General features: G+C 42.1%; 1 protein-coding gene and 1 long non-coding RNA gene across 12 annotated transcripts in view; one reads left to right on the top strand and one right to left on the bottom strand.

The window, feature by feature from the left end:
- The window catches only part of SNRK (SNF related kinase), a 56,613-nt gene extending 53,410 nt beyond the window's left edge, over nt 1-3,203 (bottom strand). For 2 of the 6 annotated variants that reach the window (XM_036118818.2, XM_078074091.1), the window contains exon 1: nt 3,074-3,203. The gene's annotated coding sequence lies outside the window, so the exon portion shown is untranslated. The other 4 variants (XM_036118819.2, XM_078074094.1, XM_036118820.2 and 1 more) reach the window with 2 other exon arrangements.
- Nucleotides 3,192-18,567, top strand: LOC118552407 (uncharacterized). 6 transcript variants are annotated; one of them, XR_013448557.1, is made up of 6 exons: nt 3,192-3,545; nt 3,651-3,823; nt 4,304-4,349; nt 9,045-9,134; nt 9,451-9,702; nt 18,359-18,567. It is a non-coding gene; the product is annotated as an uncharacterized LOC118552407 (long non-coding RNA). The 6 variants fall into 6 exon arrangements; XR_013448558.1 differs by lacking the exon at nt 18,359-18,567 and adding an exon at nt 11,134-11,408; XR_013448566.1 differs by lacking the exon at nt 9,045-9,134.
- The last annotated feature ends 631 nt before the right edge of the window (nt 18,568-19,198 follow it).

The following is a 19,198-nucleotide window of genomic DNA, read 5'->3' as shown; positions in this document are numbered from 1 at the left end:
TTTAGACAGGTTCCTCCCCTACCATGGGCAAGAAATGGTTTCCCATAGGATATAAGGCCTCGACCCAAAGCAGACTTACAGAAAAATAGATGAGGAAACCATCCAGTGTGAATAATGTAGTTCCAGATAATCCAGAGCAGAAAACACATGTCCAGTGCTCTCGTGAGGCTAGTAAGTCTGAGAGACTTTACACCAGCTCTTTGCAAACAAAAACAAAATACCGAAACACTTCCCTCTCCATGCCCAAACTCCTGCCCCATTCCTCTTCCTTCCTTTCCATATTCTTAAAAAAAAAAACAAAAACAAAAAAACAGCTGCACTGTCTTTACCTCCTCATCTCCCTTCCATCCACTTGGATCTCAGTTCTTCCTCCACCACTTAACCTTGTCTTCTCATCCTCCCTGAACCCTCTGAGCACTTTCCCCTTTTCTCTGCCTGGGAACTCTACCTGTACTTTAAGACCCGTTCAATGTCACCTCCTCTGTAAAGCATTCCCAAGTCAGCTTGTTCCCTGCCCCCATCTTTGTGCTTCTGCAGGGTTTTGCCTATGCCTCACCACAGCATTCGCTGGATCCTACTGTTACTGTTTACTTCAGTGCCCCCAATAGCCTGTAAGCTCCTAAAGGCAGTCACTGGTTTTTACTCATTTTTCTATTGCTACCCTTGAACCCAGGGCCCTGAAAATAGACACACAAAGGCGCCATGAATAAATGATCATAGGTTAAGTTTATCTTCAAAACTGCTAGAATCTACTCAAGTAACTTTTCCACCGACGTTGCTCTAAGAATTTACCTGCACACACATACACTGAGAAGTACCTAAATTATATTTTATTATAAAAGCATCTGGCTAAAAATTCTATCTTCTGGCTGTTAAGCAAACAGCGCACATGCAGTTAAAATAGGTCTTTAGAGTTCCTCATCTATGTTTTTAATTCCTAAAATTCTGGCCATGTGGAAAGTTCACTTGTGCCCTTTTCTTCTTGGGCAGCGTACTGAGTGAGCTCTTAGGCTCAGACAAGCTGCTACAGGGAAGACATCGTGCCTCATTTATACCAATGCTTAGAACCATGGCTGTTCAATCATCTCCAAAAATAAGTAACTTTTTTTCCACTTAGTTTCACTTTCTATATGACAGAAACACCCATAGTAAGGTTTAGATGAACATTATTTCCTGTGACCAGTAAAAATATCATGAAAGCCCTTCAATTTTAATAAGGACATATAAAAGCCTTTATTTGAGGATTATGGGATTAAATTTGAACATAAAGTCCCAATTTATATTTCTGTTTTAGAAAAATAAAAATTAGGATAACTTCTGGGTTCCTGTATGTTTTAAACTAATTGATCTTACTGCAACAATACTGAAAAATTTACTTTAAATAGTAAAATATTAATAGGGTGAGAGCCATTTCTGTGCATAAAATAAAACAACAAAAACTGATTGTGCAGATTTAAAAAAATAGAAAGGTGACATTCAAAGTTCCCTGCCTGGAAAACCTTGAAGAGGTAAAAGAAGTTAGCACCATACACTTAATTTTTCAGCTACTACACTGCTTTAATGTGTGACCTTGGGAATGTCATGTAATTTCTCTCATTTCTAGTTCTGTAAAATGGGAATGTCATGTTTTCCTAAGAGGGACAATAAGATAGTTGAATAAAAGAATCAATACGTATTTTTTTAAAAGGAAACTTGTCTAATTGGTATGCTTAAATCACCACTTGTACAGTACATTCCTCCTCAGGAATCCAATTCCAGAAGAAATATTTAAGCAGACGCTGAAGACAGATTTCCTTAAGGGAATGATTTTATAAATTTGGGAAGCAATGTAACAAGATTATAAAGTAATAAATTGATTACATAAACCTTGACAGCCCCTGGCTTTAAAGTACACTGATCTACATTCTGATACATTAGGCTGATTTGAGACACACTGTCCCAACCCCGTAAAAAAAACCCAAACTGAGGCATCTGACGTTTGATAGAAATTGGTGAAAATTCAGGATACTCAAAACATTTGCAGTTCCATCATTTGTAAGTCATGCTTCACCTTAAAACCTGATAAAATGTGAAACTCATTAAATCAGCTTTACCACCCGCATCTAAGACTGAGAATGCACTCAATTTTTAAAAAGAGAAAAAAGTAACCTGACAGTTTGAAAGGTCCTATATCCTCAGACCTCTATAGATTTAAGAATCCTAGTGCTAAATTCTCCCCAAATACTGAGCTTGAACTGATCTTCCCAAGAAGCCATCTGATCCAACTGTTAGGAATAGCACAGCTCCAGGAAATCCCCCCCCCCACGCCCCCCAGGATAAGACTGTCACTTTCCTAGATCCCAAGTCCAAGTTAAAGGCAGGAAGGTTTTTGCAAAAGGGTCCAGAAAGAAATCAACAGGCGATGACTATGGAAAAGAACGGAGGTTTCCCGATCTGGGGGGGAAAGAAAAAAAATTCTAGCTCTCCCTCGGGAATGGCACTGCTCCTCCTTCCCTACCCCGATGCCCTTTCTCTACAGACAACAATATCCCCATTCTATTGTAAGGCTGCAGTTTTACCAAGGAACCCCTCTTGCTGCGGCCAGATTTCCAGATTCGTTTGAAAAAGGAAACACATTCCGAGAACACACACCCCATGAGGGAACCTGGGCGCGGGGAGCCTGGCCCGGGCGCGGGGCCCCGCGGCGCCGCACTCGGCCCGCTCGGGGCGGGGCGCGGGATGCGGGCACCTCCCGAGGTGCCGCAATCCGGCCGCGGCCGCAAGGGCAGGGCCTCCGGTAGCCCGCGGCCGGCCGCCGCAGTGCCGGCTCCCGCCGGGCCCGCCGCCGCCCCGCCGCCAGGCCGTGCCGGCCCCGCGCCGGCTCCGGCCGCCGCAGCCCCGGCTCCGCGTCCTCCCGGGCCCGCGCTGCGGCCGGCGCGGGGAGCGCGGAGCGCGCAACTTACTTTCCGCCTGCGGTGGGCGCCCCGGCCCGGACTCCCAGCCCGGCAACGGCGCAGAATACCAGGCGGCGGAGGCCGGTCCGCACCGCGGTCCACGGCCGCCGCGCCCGGCCGCGCTCCGCGCTCATCCCTACCTCAGCCGGCAGGCAAGCGTCCGTCCGCAGCGGCCGTGGCGCCGACGACTCCCTCCCGGCCGCCGAATCCCCGCACCCAGCGCTAATCATAATACCGAGCGGGCGGCCGGCCGCGGGGAGGGGGTGGGGCCGAGCTGCGCCTGCGCGGCACGCGCGTCACTGTGACGCAACGCCGGGGCGGGGCCACGGGAAGGGCGGGGCCGACAGCACCTGCGGGTTCCAGCGCGCGGGCTGCTGGAGGGCGTTCTGGCGGCGTCTCACCTCAGCGAGTCTGGGCTTTGGCTGGCGGTAGGAAGCAGGCGAGGCGCCCAAGGAGAGGGGATGGTGAAGGAGGAAGCACCGGGGATATGGGACAATGGCTGAGAAAAGTAGCGCGAGCTGTCGGGAGAAATCGGAGGGAAGGGACAGCGTGCGCCCCGACTGCGTCCTGAAGCGGGGGGCTGAGGGCAGCACGCACTTTACGCTTTTAAAGGTTCGCCGCATTTCCCGCCCAAGTTTAAGCAAGGGGAGGGAAAAAATTAAATATACATTCATATGTATATATATACGCATATGAATATGTTCTTTTTCTCTACAGTTTTATTTCTTGGGAACCCAATTTGAAGGAATTTTGTTGATTTTGTTGCTATTTAAACAAAAGGAGAAAAGCCCACCATCTGAATGCAGCGCTGGCTTTAAAGGTCTACGGGAGACACTAGCCGGCCCCATCAGTTAGCTGCCTCCACTGGAAACCGCCTGGAAAAGCAAAAGGTCGTGGAAAGTATTAAAGCATATGAAGTCCGGGATTCAAAACAGCAGACCTTAACCGTGGTTAACTAGATGGTTCAGCGGCCTGCTCACCAGGCCAGCTGGCTCGGGAAGGGAGCTTAACCAAAGCCAGAGAGGGGTGCTGGAGGCGGGGGGTGGGGTAGGGGACTGACTCCCACCTTTGAAAGCTTGTCTTGCAATGCCTAATCAGCTCTCTGAGGTTACTAAAAGGGAGAGCCAACAAGCCAGGTGCCAGGTTTCTCCAACCTGCTTTTCCCTTTCTGTTTCTCCTTTCTTTCCACCCTTCCAATAAAAGACGCCTAGTGAAGGAGGACACAAGAAAAAGTAAATATACAAATAAAAGCTGCTTAGGTGCTCCAAATTTGATTAAATTGATTGGGTGCAGAAGAGAAATCTAGATGGCTTTAGCAAATGTCTTTGTTGACCTGCAAATGTCAGGTTTTTTTTTTTTTTTTTTTCCAGACTTTCTCCACAGCATCAATTTTGCATGTCTGAAGATGATTGAAAAGTAAGAGTGGATTGCCGGGGTGGGGGGGGGTGCAAACTCTCAGGGTGATAACATAAGGTTTTCTATTATAGGGGGACTCCCAGTTACCCTAATGCTCTAGCATGGGGTGATGGATCATTGACTGGAGAAAGCCTTAGGCTCTAGGCCTCAGGCTGGGCCTCTACCCTTTAAGGATGAGTCAAAGCCCCAGCTCTGGGATCACTCTGATTTAGGAAGACCATAAAAGAAAAATCTCACTTTGATGCTGGCATTCTAACTCTAGCCATATGTTAAGCAGTAGCTCCTTTGTGGAATTCGGTCCTTTATTACTGGGAAGTTGGAAGACCATGCACTTTTCCCCTCAGGGAGGTATCACTATTTAGGGAACCCAGTAAAGGGAAAAAAAATACTACTCTAATAGTCTCCCAAGGGAATTCCAGTGGTTGATAGCCTCTGCCACCAGGCTTATGGCCCCTGAGATGTAACAGTAACCACAAAACAACGGCCATAATAGATAAGCCCTTGGAAAAGAGTATTTATATTGTTGCCATGTGACTCAGGTTTTGACTAAAATCTGTAAGGGTAACAAGGACATATGAATAGCAAAACAATAAATGAAAAGGAACAGAATATTAAACTGATTCAAATAACATCAGGGATACAGTTGGTACTGGCCACATGGTAAATCATTTATTCATCCCCCGTGTTTCTTCGGAAGCTAGAGTGCTGCTGGCAAGAACATGACCCATTTTCAGTTCCACACCATAAATGTAGTAACATGATCTGATTATGCTTAGGCAATATTTAAGAATATTCAAGTGCAAATTAATATATTATTACTTAACTTTGAATTTAAGCAAATATGTTTATTGTTAATGAAGAAACCCCTCCTCCAAACTGCCCTGGGGCTTTCTCCAACACAGACTGCTTTTTTAATGTTAAGTCTTTTTATGGACCCATAAGCTTTAATTAGATATACAGCACTCTACAAAACGACAAGATGGAGCATGCAGGTTTGTATTACAGTCTCTGTGATTCAGATCTCAAACATAACATAATGCCACCAATTTAAAGAAGAAGTTGTTTATTGGAAGGCAACCAGGGAGATGCTACGAATTAGTTCAAGATGTGAAAAGCAAGCAGATTCTTGAAAGAATTGCAATTTTCATCTTGGGACACTCTCCCCCCACACACATACACACAAAAAGCATCATATTGTTTTCTCCAGATATTGTTAGTTTTCATAATTTGTAAAAAATTTAAAATAAATATATTTAAAGCAATAGATATTGAGTACTCATCTACAGTTCAGTTTCAAGGTGTGACATGGTAAAGATTTTCCTTTACATATTTAATTAGTCATTTTGTACATTGATACTCGTGCATTTCTAAATCCTGGCTTCATCCCAGTAGGACCAAAATAATACTTCATTGGAATGGCCCACAGAGTTCCTGAAAGACTTTCCCTTACCATCCCCTTGGCATCAGTTAGCACGTTTCACTCTTGTATCTCAGATGTCAGTTAAGGCCAACCTGTATGTGTGTGTGTGTGTGTGTGTGTGTGTGTAATATATTTTTGATAGTTGCAAACAAAGATTGAAAATGCCAGCCCTTAACTCTGTTTGCAACCTGTGACCTAGGAGATATGCCTGTCATTGCCTGGCATTGAATCCCAGCCCCATCACTTAATGCTATATGGCTTTGGGCAGGTTGCTTAACTGTTTTCTCCTCTATAACACTGGGATGGCAGTGATAAGGATACCTTTCTTATAAAGTTGGTATAAAGCCACTGGTAAACTTGCTGTAAAGCAATGGTTCTCAAAGTGTGCTCCCTCGACCAGCAGTATCAGCTTCTCGGAACTGAATCAAAATGCAAATTCTCAGGCTCCGCTCCAGATGTACTAAATCAAAAACTGTGGTGATTCTCATGCAAGTTAGAGTTTGAGAACCACTGTTGATGGGATTAAGTGAGTTTATTTGAAGTATTAAAACAGTGCCTGGGACACAGTAAGTGGTATATTAATGAATATGTTTAAATGAGTACAATATGATGTTGCCAAGATTTACAAAGTTTAATTTAGGCCTAAAGAAGCATGCCCATGTTCTCCGACAAGTAAACTCCTTCTTAATCCCATGTCCAAAAGCTTTAACTTGGCCTGCCAAACCCTTCATAATGTGGTCCCCACCTTCCTTTCCTGCTTTTTCTATTCTCCATGTGTGCCACATCTCCAGCCTTCCCTGTTCTCAAACGGAACTGCTTTTTCACATCTTCAAGACTTTGCCGATTCTGTTCCCCCTGCCTGGAAATGCCCCTTTTCCCCCTGCTTCCCACACTTGCAATCTCCTGAATTCCTACTTATGCTTCAGAACCTAACTGCAGTGTCCAACCTCTTCTGTGGTGCCCCAGCCCGCACCCAGTCAGAGCCAAAGACTATCTGGACCCATACCTCCCTGTGCAACCCACTTAGAGCATTTATCATTGGCTGTTGTAATTGTTTACTTTCCCATTTTCTGCCTTTGGCTCTTCAACTCATAGAAAACAAGGATTTTATTTCATTTAAAATTCTATTCATGTCACTTGGCCCTGACGTTTCAAGAGGGCGGCCCAAGGACTTATACTACAGACTTCGGGTATCACTGCAAACTTGGGGTATTTTTTTTTCACAAAGATCTTTTAAGAATTTGAACTAGTTGTGAGCATTTTAAAATTGGGAGATTTAATTTTTATGTTTAATCACTTTATTGAGGTCTGATTTGCATATTGTAAAGTTCACCCAGAATACATGGTAATTCAGTGATTTTTAGTAAATTTACAAAGTTGTGCAGCCATCACCTTAATCCACTTTTAAAATATTTCCATCTCTCCCAAAAAGTCTTCTCATGTGTATATGCAGTCATTCACACTCCAATTTCAAGTCCTCAGCAACCAGTAATTTGTTTTCTATCTCTGTAGGTTTGCCTTTCTAGAAATGTTATATAAATAGAATTATACAATGTGTAGTCTGTGGTGTCAGGCTTTTTTCACTTAGCATAAGATTTATCCATCTTGTAGTTCATGTAGTTGTATCAGTTCATTCCTTTGTATTGCTGAATAGTATTCCATTATATAGATAAACTATACTTTATTTCCACATTTTTGCTATTGTGGATAATGCTGCCATACATAATTATATAAACTCTAAATGGGGACATGTTTTCATTTTTCTTGGGTATATTTCTGGGTCGAATTATTGGGTCATGTCATAACTCTTTAACATTTTAAGGAAGTGACAAATAATTTTCTAAAGTGACTTACTATTTTATATTCCCATCATCAATATATGAGGGCTCTAGTTTCTCCACATCCTTGGCAACACTTGACATTATTTGACCTTTAGGTTATCACTATTCTAATAAAAGTGTAGAGGTATCTCACTATGATTTTAATTTGCATTTCTCTGATGACCAACAATGTTGATCATATTTTCATGTGCTTTCTAGTCATTCATATATCTTCTTTGGTGAAAGATCTATTCGAATCTTTTGCCCATTTTTAATTGGGTTGTTTATCTTAATGAGTTTTAAAATTTTTTTACATATTTCAGATACAAGCCGTTAATTAGATATATGAGTTGCAAATATTTTCTCCCAGACTGTGGTTTGTCTTCTCATATTTTTAATGATATCTTTAAATGTGCCAAAGTTTTGCATTTTGATGAATTCCAATTTATCAAATTTTTCGTTTTTATGAATCATGTTTTGGATGTCATATCTAAGAAATTTTTGCCTAAGCCAAAATCAAACGATTTTTCTCCTGTGTTTTTTTTCAAGTTTATAGTTCAATTTGACAATTTTGTCTATAATCCAATTTGAATTAATTGTTCTACATGATGTAAAGTAAGTGTCTACATATTTTATCAATTAATTCATTTTTTGCATATGGATAGTCAATTGCCCCTGAACCATTTGTCAAAGAGTATCATTTCCCAACTGAATTGCCTTGTCACCTTCATTGAAAATCTATTTACCATAAATGTAAGGATTGTCTGGACTTCCTATTCATTTCTACTGATCTATATGTCTATCCTTACACCACTGTGACATGGTCTTTGACTACATTAAGTTTTTAAAATGGGCAGAATAAGTCCTCCAACTATGTTGTTCTTTTTCAAAATTGTTTTGCTATTCTAGGTATGTTGCAATGCCATGTAAACTTTAGGAGCAGCTTGTCAATTTCTACCAAAACAGTTTTTTTGGAATGGGATTTTTATTGGAGTTGTGTTGTATGTACAGATCAATTTAGGGAGAATTGCCATCTTAACAATAATGGGTCTTAACAGTTCATGAACATGGTATATCTCCCCATTTATTTAGATCTTTTAAAATTTCTGTCAGCAATGTTTTGTAGTTTTTAGGTGTTACACATCTTTTTTTACCCTTATTTCTAAGGGTAATTTAGGTAACAAAAGATGTGTATGGCTAAGGGTAACAAAATAGCACTTTTTAGTGCTATTATGAATTGCATTATTTTCTTTATTTCTAGGTTGTTCATTATCAGAATATAGAAATGTTGATTTTTATATCCTTCAACATTCTCATTTGTTAGTTGTAGTTGGTGTTTTCAGATTCACTAGTATTTTCCAGAAGCAGGATCATATCATCTGCAAATAAAGGCAGTTTTATTTCTTCTTTTCCAGTCTGAATGCCTTTAATTTCTTTTTCTTATCTTCTTGACAGCCTATAACTTACCATATGATATTGAATAGAAGTGGTTAGTTCTTCAGGTTGCCTGGCTCCATCAGTAGAGCATGCGACTCTTGATCTCAGGTTTGTAAGTTTGAGCCCCACATTGGGTATAGAGAGTACATAAAAATAAAATATTTTTTTAAAAAGTGGTGAAAGTAGATATTCTTGCTTTGTTCTCAGAAACTCATTTAGTTTTCCATTATTAAGTATGATATTTGCTATAGATTTTTCTTAGGTGCTTTTTATCTGTTTGAAGAAATTCCCTTATATTCAGAGTTTGTTGAGAGTTTCATCATGAATGAGTGTTGGATTTTGTCAAATGCTTTCTCTGCATGCATTGACTGTGTAGGTTTTGTCTATTACATTAATATGACACATTGCATTAAATAATTTTCAGATGCTAAATCAACCTTGCATCCCCAAGATAAATTCCACTTAGGTCATTGTTACATGCTGCTGGACTTGATCTCCTTATATATGTTCATGTGGCATAATGTGATGACTTCAGCCTCAATGAGCTTGGAAGTGGATTCTTTTCCAAAGCCTCTAGTTAAGAGCCTGGGTCCAGCTAACACCTTGATTTGAGCCTTGTAAGACACTGAGCAGAAAGCCCTGTTGAGTCTGCCTGTACTTCTGATCTACAAGAACTGTGAGTTAGCAAATGTATGTTGATTGGGCTGTTAAGTTTGTGATAATCTGTTACATAGCAATAGAAAACTAATATGCCAACTTAGTCCAATTTTACTCTACCATAGCTAGAAGTCCAGCCTCATGGCAGAGTTAATTTTAAAAATAAAATCAAGATTTCTGGCCCTCTTGAAAAATGGGAAGATATTACAACTTGAGATTTGAATTTTTCACATGTCAAACCAACTGTTAGAGCTAAGCAATGGCTCTCCCCATCCTCCTTATTAGCCAGGGCCTAGGTCCTCCTTCATCTGTTCTGGTGCTTCAGCGCAGGCCTACATCTCTAATTACAGGCCTGGCCCTGGGACATCTGAATCTGTAACACCTGATCAGCACATGCCCAACTTATTGAGCCCAAGTGCTCAATCAGCATTTGTTGAATAAGTGAACCAAACCACAGAACCAGTGACATGGGGGAATTTTATGTAAGAGTGCATGAATGGACAGTTAGGATGTCTGAGGCTGATGGCAGTATACCCTTCAGTACACTCAGGGGGATTTCTGAGCCTGTCTGCCTGAAGGAGATTCCCTGGAAGTCCCATGGATTTTCACATGCATCCCATTGGCCCTAAGTATGTCATATGACCAGCCCTAGTTCCAAAGGAGGCTGGGAAATGTGGTGTTCAGCTCCTCACCTGCCACCTCCACCCCCACAAGGAGATCAGATTCTGACAGAAAGGAGAAAGGAGAGGATAGATACTGGGTTAGTGGCCAGCAGTTTCTATACCTAGATCATGAAAAAGAACAAAACCAGCACCCCAGAGACCTTCTTGTGCCCCTTCCCTATCCGTGCTTCCCCCCAAGGGTAACCACTTGTGACTTCTTATAGTCTTGCCTCTTCTTCAACTTCCTATAAATGGAATCATATAGAGTGTGTTCTTTTGTGTCTGGCTTCTTTTGCTTGCATCATGAATATTAAAGAAAAAATAAAACTAGTATCAGAACAACTCAGGTTTTCTAATATGAGACTCATAAGCTTCGAGGAAATCAAGATTGTCAGTGATGGAATTACCCACTTCCATTCCTTGAATTAGTTATCATTTGCCTTCAGCCATGGACAGTCCAGAAAAATGACCAGTAGGAATAGTAACAATGTTTTTCTTGTGGTAGATAGTAAAAATATTTTTAAATTACCTCTAAATGTACGGACACGGAATGGATGGCCCTAGTGCCGGTGGGAGTAGTGTCTTAGGGCCCCTGTTAGGCCAGGCCTTGGCTTTCAGTTGCTGGATTGTTAGGAGGTCATGGACAGGTGGGGTGGGCTCCTCAGAGAGGAGCCAGGATGGCCAAGGCTACAGGACTGTGAGGCTCCAGGGAGTCAGTGCAGAATAAGCTCGTGTGTCGGTGTCAGTGAGTGCTGGCTGCATGTTAGCCCTTCTCTTCTCCAGAACAGTGCAAAGATTGAATGGCTTCTGTGAACCTGTAGCCACAAGGTATTCTGGCGTCATATGGATCACTACGGCTCAACTGAGGTGTCTGTCATGATGAAAGTGAGACTGCTCTGTCCCCGTGCAGACAGGAGATGGGACACTTGGCCACACAGATCCTACAGCGGGAGTTGGCATCTGATAACTGAACGGAGCTGAGCCGAGCCATCAGGGCACGGATGTCAAAACAGCTGATATCATTTCCTTAGAGCAGTCTTACAAATAAAGCTTTACTCATTTCCAGCTCATAATTCTTTGAACTGTCCCACCCTGCTTCAAAATCAAGGAATATTAGACATTATGTAAAAAAGAAAAAAAAATAGGGGCGCCTGAGTGGCTCAGTCAGTTTAGCATCGGATTCTTGATTTCGGCTCAGGTCAAGATCTCATGGATCCTGGGAGTCCACTTGAAGATTCTCTCCTTCTGCCCCTCCCCCCACTTGCATGCACGCATGCCCTCTCTCAAAATCTTTTAAATTAAAAAAAAATAAAATAAAAAACCAGGATAGGGAATATTGATTCAGGACTCGAGACTACTCTCCCAGAACTAGTAGCCCTATGTTCACTCCCAGCCCCCACTCCCTTGCTTGCTTGGACTATAGAACCCAGCAAAACTAAGCGATCACTTTCCTGGCCTTCCTCGCAAGTAGGGGTGTCCATCTAATCCAGTCTGGCCAATAAGATCTGGGTAGAATTCAGCTGAGTGAGATGGGGGTGGAGTGGTGGTTTGGGGAACGCTTTTGCTTTTCTGATACAAAGGGACAGCTGCAGCTGGCTCTGGCCGTCCCCTTTCTTCCTGCCCCAATTGGGCATGATGCCTGGAATAGGAGCTGCCATTTTGCAACCAGGAAGGAGAGGCCAAGAGAATCATAGCTATGCTGGCTCTGGACCCCATGAGCTGCTGAACAAATGCTAACAGCTGCCTGCTCCGGACTTTGTGTTCTGTGAAAAAATTGAAAATTCTATTTGTTCATTATGCTTCCTTATAGCTGAAAGCCTTCCTGACTGATACGACCAATATAAACCATTACTTGTCATGGATGGGCAAAAAAAAGGTAGTGGGGATAGGGGTATAAGGATTTTCCTAAGTCTAGTGAATTCATCAGAAAGAAGCTGTAGAGGGGCGCCTGGGTGGCTCAGTCAGTTAGGCGTCTGCCTTCGGCTTGGGTCGTGATCCCAGGGTCATGAGATCGAGCCCCACATAGGGCTCCCTGCTCAGAAGGGAGTTTGCTTCTCCCTCTCCCTCTGCCCCTCCCCCACTCACACGCGCACACACTCTTCTCTCTCGATCTCTCTCAAATAAATAAAATCTAAAATAAATAAAAAATAAATAAATAAATAATCTGTAGACACTTGTTCTCAAAAGCAAGGGAGGTATCGAGTCCTGCTAGGGTCAAGTCAAGATGACACAGAAGCTGACTTGAGGAGACTTCACTGGCCAAGGAGGAGACAATTTGAGCATTGGAAAACAATGCCTACAATGGATTAAATTGAGTTAAGACTAGGTAAAGGGAGACAACCAAGCACTTCTGCCTCTCTGGTATGAACTGTATTTCAGAGCAACCAAAGAGATAACAAGGGGTTCTTTATAGAAGAATTCCAGCTAATAAAGACAGAAGGAATGATAGAGTTAGAAAAACCACCACGCTGGAACACCTAATGAAATAAAGAATCCAGGCAACCACCATCAATAACTATTAGGTGAAAGGTTGACAGGGAACCTTTGGATGGACCATGCTGATAATACCCGAACCCACTGATCAGTTTTTACATCTCTAAAAGTAGGGCAGTCAGACACCGTGCACCTCATGATGTAATACATCAGAAAATACAAGGCATCTGTGAAGTTTTCTAGCCAAAAAAAAATTTTAACAAGAATCTAACCCAGTTTACAGTAAATACAAGAACAAGTTGAATGATACTAGGAGGAAACAATCAGCCAAATCCAGAATGTAGGATATCGTACAGGACAATGACTCATTTCTCCCCTTCCTCAAGTAAATGGCATAAAAACAGGGAGGGGAGAAGAATTTACAGAGTAAAAGAGACTTTCAATTAAATATGATGTGTAGATCTTATTTGGATCCTGATTTGAATGAAACAACTATAAAATTATTATTGGAGCTATTTAGGAAAATTTGGTTTGTTCTGGGTATTGCATCACATGAAAATGGCATTGTGGTTATGTTTTTTAAAAAGTTATTCTTTGATAGAGATACCTACTGTAACATTTAGGGATGAAATGAAATGATGCCTAGAATTTGCTTTAAACTATTTGAGCAAAGCCAAACAAAAATTGTGTTGTGTGTGATGGGGAGGTTAAGACGAGACAATTCAGGGGTTTATTGTATTTTGTTCTCCACTTTTATGTATGGTTGAACATTTTGTATAAATTTTTTTAAAATATTACTATTTTAATTGGGTTTTCCTGCATTGTAGATGCTAATAGCAACAAAAATGAGAAAGCAATTTAAAAAAGAACAATCCTGTCAAAGTCCCTAAATTCGTTTCCTTCCTTCACAGTGTTATTTTCATAAAAGCTAAATAAATGCTACAATCAAAGCTAGGATATAAAACAGTGTCATGTGACTGTACTTGAAAGCATGGGATGTTAGGGGCACTTTAGAGACACTAGTCCTGCTCAGCACACTTTTCATGTTCTTCTCCACGTGTGGAATACCCACGTTGGTTCTCCACTCTGTTCCTGCATGTTGCCAAGAGCACCTTGCTCTTTCTATTGACTTGTAATGAGTTGTCCATCCTCTTTCACCAGACTGTGAGCCATCCCCTCCCTCACTCTCATCAAGGACCAAAAGATCAGTGCCACATATGCCATTTCCAATGCTCCCTCAACCCCCAACCCCTCACAAAAAATTCATAGTGTCTCCGCCATGACCCTCTTGCCTCTTCCTAGAAGACTTTACTCCAATTTGTTTTAAGCAGGGGAGATTATAAGTAATTATATTACATAGACAACTGTGCTGTTTTTAAAACTAGCAACAACAATACGTGAGATCTGTTTTTAAAACTAGCAACAATACATGAGATCCTTAGCACTAGTAACTCTAGTTACTTAGAGCTAGGAACTCTTCCTTTATTTCTCCTCTAGCCTCTAACTTGCTAAGTCAAGAAAAGGAAACCAGGAAATATCCTTAGTGTTTCTTGAATTTTGGTCCCAAAGTCATGGGCATTGTGTTATATGTGGCAATTCACTCCTAACTGAAAATAACCCTGGTTTTCTCTGAGCTTTGATAACCACTCTGAGCCAGCCTTTGGTGAGAGGTCGGTCATACTTAGGTAGTACATTCAGCTGACCTTTAAGGAAAGACCTATCATTTTTCTGATACCCCCAAAGTTACAAATCACAGTGATGGAAAGGCAAACTGGATATCTGTCTCCTATCCTCACTGTTGACTTCTGTGTCTCTCAGGTCTTAGCTGCAATGTCATAGCCTCTGACTTACCTCCTCCCCAATCTGGATTGGGTGGTCTCCTTTGTGTTCCCATAACACATCATGGGCCATGTGGCATGGCTCTTCCAACACAAGAGTACAATCATCTCTTACCTTTACTCAGGATTACAAGCTCCTCCAAGATGGAGACTGAAAGTGTTCACCTTTGTATCCCCAGTGCTTTGCACATGGTAGCTACTCAATGAACACTTGTTTAGTAAATATACAAGGAATCAAATGAGTGGCTTTCAAGATTCAAAAGTTCAGAATTGAGACTCTAAATTTTGGTCATCCTACTTCTTAAGGTGTTAAATACCTTTTGTCCTCAAAGTTTAATTTAAAGGAATAATGTTGAAAGGGGAGGAACCACCTAGTCCTTAGAAAGCAATGGAAAGGTTGGATAGAAGTGGGATGAGTTATGCAGGTGCTCAACACCCCACCCTCTCTTTCTCTTCTCAGTCTCTCCCCCTCCCTCCCTCCCTCCCTCCCTCCCTCCTTCTCTCTCCCTCTCTCTCTCTCCCTCTCTCTCTCTCTCTCTCTCCCTTGCCACTCCTGGAATGGCCAGCCTGAGGTTTTGCTTGTCCTTATCCAATCCTCTGTTCTGCCCCGTGGAGTGGAGGAGCGTTGGGGGTGTGGGTAGTCGTGAGAGGAACAAAACTGCTGGTAAGAGCTGAACCCTCCTTTAATGACACTTAACACACTCCCTTACAGTGCATGGGGGCTTGACTTACCAGAGGTGACTAAACTCTGATCCCCAGTCAGCACTCGGGCTGTCCCAACAGGGACCCTTTGCCTGGACCTGATGCTAATTAGTAGATCTCAGTCTGCACTGTGGATGGCTGTGGCTTATTCATGATAATCCCCATACTTCTTAAATAGTAAACTTGCAGTTACTCAAGGTAGTGGAGTATTCGTGTGAGCTCAGAGCCAGGGGAAGGGCCAGAAACTGAGAGTGAAGACAGGATGGTTTCTTTAACAATCAGTGAGCTAAATCTAACTCGGCACCAAATGAAATCAACCAAAATGGCCTAATTCAGATTTCAGGGGCTAATCATGGTCATAAACTAGGGGGGAAATCACTAGTCTAAACCAGCTGAGGTTTAATGAACATGAAATGCAGTGTCCCTGAATGTCCACAAACTCAGGCCTGGATTGTTCAAATCATTAATATTCACAAAGGTATCTTGGCACAGATGTACCCATCATTAATTCTGGTAGGAAAATAACAGTTTTATTATCATTGTGATCATACATTCAACATCTACAATGGCCTGTCCCAGCCGAAAGGCCATTTAGGAAAGGAAGAAGGCTAGGGACTCTTGGGCCTAAGGCCATTTTCAGGGCTCAGAGCCACCTACCCCATCATCCTGAGCATTGGGAATATGAAAACTCTAAGCCATGCATTTGTTCTTGATGAGGCTACAGTTGGCTGCTGTTAACGTGTCATCGAGTAAGCGCCAGTACATGGTGTAGACACATAAGAGCATGGGTTTTAGAGACAGAGGGGGGAAAAGAATGTTTCCATAAACAGATATGTATATTGCTTCTGACCAAAACAGTGTTTTTGTCCCTGCAAGGCTTTAATGTCCACTGATAACTAAATTCCATGTGGGCAGGAACCGTATGTATTTTGTTTACCACCGTAGCTCCAGCACCCTGCACCGGTGCAAGGCACAGACTAAGAGCTCAATAAATATTTCTCAAATGAATGAACCAATGGGTGTACTGTGTCATGTTTATTTAGGGAAAGAAAACTGAGAAGTAGAGAAGGAACTGATTTATTTGAGTTGGTGGTCACCTGCTCAGCATTTGCCCACATGACTCATTACAGTTAGTTGCTCACAAAACATAGCCAAACTTGTGTTCCTTTCATATTTTTCTAAAAGGTAGGGAAATATAGAAACATGAATAAATAACAAATCCATGTAGAACTAAGGACAAGTCTTGACTTGTGTCTCAAAAGCGGTAGCTATGATCTACTATTTATAAAACTATAGACATGAAGAAAAATCCTTAGGAAGAGAGGAAGCAGGGGCCAGAGCATGGGTTTTGAGGTTTTCAACAGTGGAATGACAGTCTCCAAGCCCCTTTTTGTTAGACTATGTTACTGCTTTGCTCTGTAGCCACAGTGCACGCCAGTTAATCTTCTTGTATTAGTAGAGGACAGAACAAGGAATTTATATAGGTCAGAGAATATTTTGAAATTCCAAACAGAAGAGCCGCTAATGAATTTAGTTTAGGGTGTCTTGCCACCAGAAAAATGATAGACCTTCCCGAACACCTTTGGCTGTTTGCTCATCAAGAAAAGTCACACATTTTGTCTCTGTAAAAAGTGGCAAAGAAAAAATCAGGCGGAATGCAATTGTGCTCCTAAAGGATGGAGACCCGGGGCTGCTGTTAAATTCAGAGTCTATCGCGATAACCCTGGAGAACTGTAAGAAAGTTCCACTGAGAAGGCACATGAGGTCAGTGGCTTCTTGTTCCGGGTCAGGGAAACAGTGCAGGTACAGACTGAAATGCTGAGGCCTGGGCACATCCTCACCCATGGACAAAAACAAAGTTTGCTTATGTTTCTTTTGTTTTTAATAGTGCTTTCGGTGACTTCCCTGCAAATTTCTGTCTCTGCTGCAGCAACTCCTGGGAGCCTTTCACTGGCATCCAGATGAAGCTCTGGATAGATACTTTTACACACTATAGCATCTCCTACATTGCAGATCCTATTGGTTTTTCTATGTGGGTAATTTCCTAATGATCTCCTGAGATAAGTCAACTATGAATATGTCTTTGAAGAAGTCTCAGTCCAAGTATGTGAATTTAGATCCTGCCGGTCCCTTGCTTACCCAGAATCTGAAAAGCCAATGAGGGAGTGCAGTAGATACCAACTTGGAATCTTACATGGGCTACTTCGTTACCTTCCAGGCTTGGTCAGGGCCTCAGTCTGGCATTGGTACTCTGGGAGTATCTACCTCAAAGGATCAGGGACATGAGGAAGAAACAAGTGAGCCCATGAAGAGTGCTGAGAAGGTTCAGTGCACGTCAGCCGTACTGGTCATAGGAGGTGAATTCAAGCTCCTTTGGAGCATCATCTGTTCTGATGTTATAACATAATGTCCAATTCCAGACTTCGTGTGAAATCAACCCCAAAACAAAGAGATTAAACTTGAAGGTGTAAAGCGCTGAAGGACTATAGCCATTTTGGCAATAGCATTTAAACACTTAAAATGCTCATCCCTCCATGACCAACAATTCCATTTTCCAGCCCTTTGCTATTTCTGCCCTAAAGAAACCCACACACTCTGGTGCAGGAGGTATGTTCAAGAATGTTCACTATAGCATTGCAGAAAAACCATAAATAACCCAACTGTCCACTAATGGCTTAAGAAATGTATACAAGGGAATAGTTGGTGGTCCTTGTACATGGTGGCCCTCTGCTTTCTAACATAGAAAGCTCCTCAAAACATATTGCTGAGTGTAAAAAAGAAAGGTGCAGAATGATACAAAAGGTACCATATGTATAAAGTGTATAATACGTGATTTCTCTCGGAATATACACGTGTGTGTAAATACAATGAAGTTGTTCTAGGAACAGGACAGCCACAGGATATGGTGGCTAAATGAGCTGTCAGCCTTCTCCCTGATGTTCTGATTTGTTACAATGTATTTCATGTATCAAGTAAAACTCATCACATACAGTAACAACATACATATTTTTTAAAAATATTTTATTTATTTATTTGTCAGAGAGAGAGAGAGCACAAGCTGGGGGAATAGTAGGCTGAGCCTGCTCAGCAGAAGCAGGCTCCCTGCTGAGCAAGGAGCCCGATGTGAGACTTGAACCCAGGATGGTGGGATCATGACCCGAGCCGAAGGCAGATGCTTAACCAACTGAGCCACCCAGGCGCCCTTAACATACATATTTATATTTGATATCTAATGTCTGTAACAATGTAGACTAATTTATAATTAATACAATTAAAATTATTACTGAAATAATTTGTTAAAATTTACTTGCTATTAAAATTATAGTGATTTGTTATTTTTTTAATTATACAACATATAATTTATAAAGAAAATACAAGAGAATCACATCAGGGTGTCAAACATGAAGATTCCTGGGTCTCACCCCCAGAAGTTCCAATTCCTCTATCTTTGGGATATGACCAGGAATCTGCATTTCTGGCATGGTGATTCTGCTGCTGTTAATGGCCTCAGGCCCACACTTGGAGACCATTTCATTTCAAAGTTTCTTCTCCCGTTGTAAGGCACATGCAAACCACTCAATGGTCTGGGAAAACACAGTTCTGTGGCCAAAGGTCTGGGGTGGCCCTAGTAGTCTGTGTCTTTAACATGCATAATGCCTGCCCTTGGACCCCACAGTGAAGCTCTACCTGAGTCAGGCTTGGAAATGGGTAGAAAATCAGTGGGAGCAGGAAGGACTCTGAAAAAGAGGGGCAGATGCCTGGGGGCAGAAGCGAGGAAGCATGGAAGACTGGTCTGACCAAAGGGACAGCAAGAGAGCCTGGAGGGAGCCTTAATGCCCGGCAGGGGACTGCCACTTGGTCCATCACAACTGCTGGTGGC

This window comes from Halichoerus grypus, chromosome 1 (assembly GCF_964656455.1).
Source record: "Halichoerus grypus chromosome 1, mHalGry1.hap1.1, whole genome shotgun sequence".
Classification (NCBI taxonomy): Eukaryota; Metazoa; Chordata; class Mammalia; order Carnivora; family Phocidae; genus Halichoerus; species Halichoerus grypus.
Note: the sequence above shows the minus strand (reverse complement) of the source record. Positions and strands in the feature narration are given on the sequence as shown.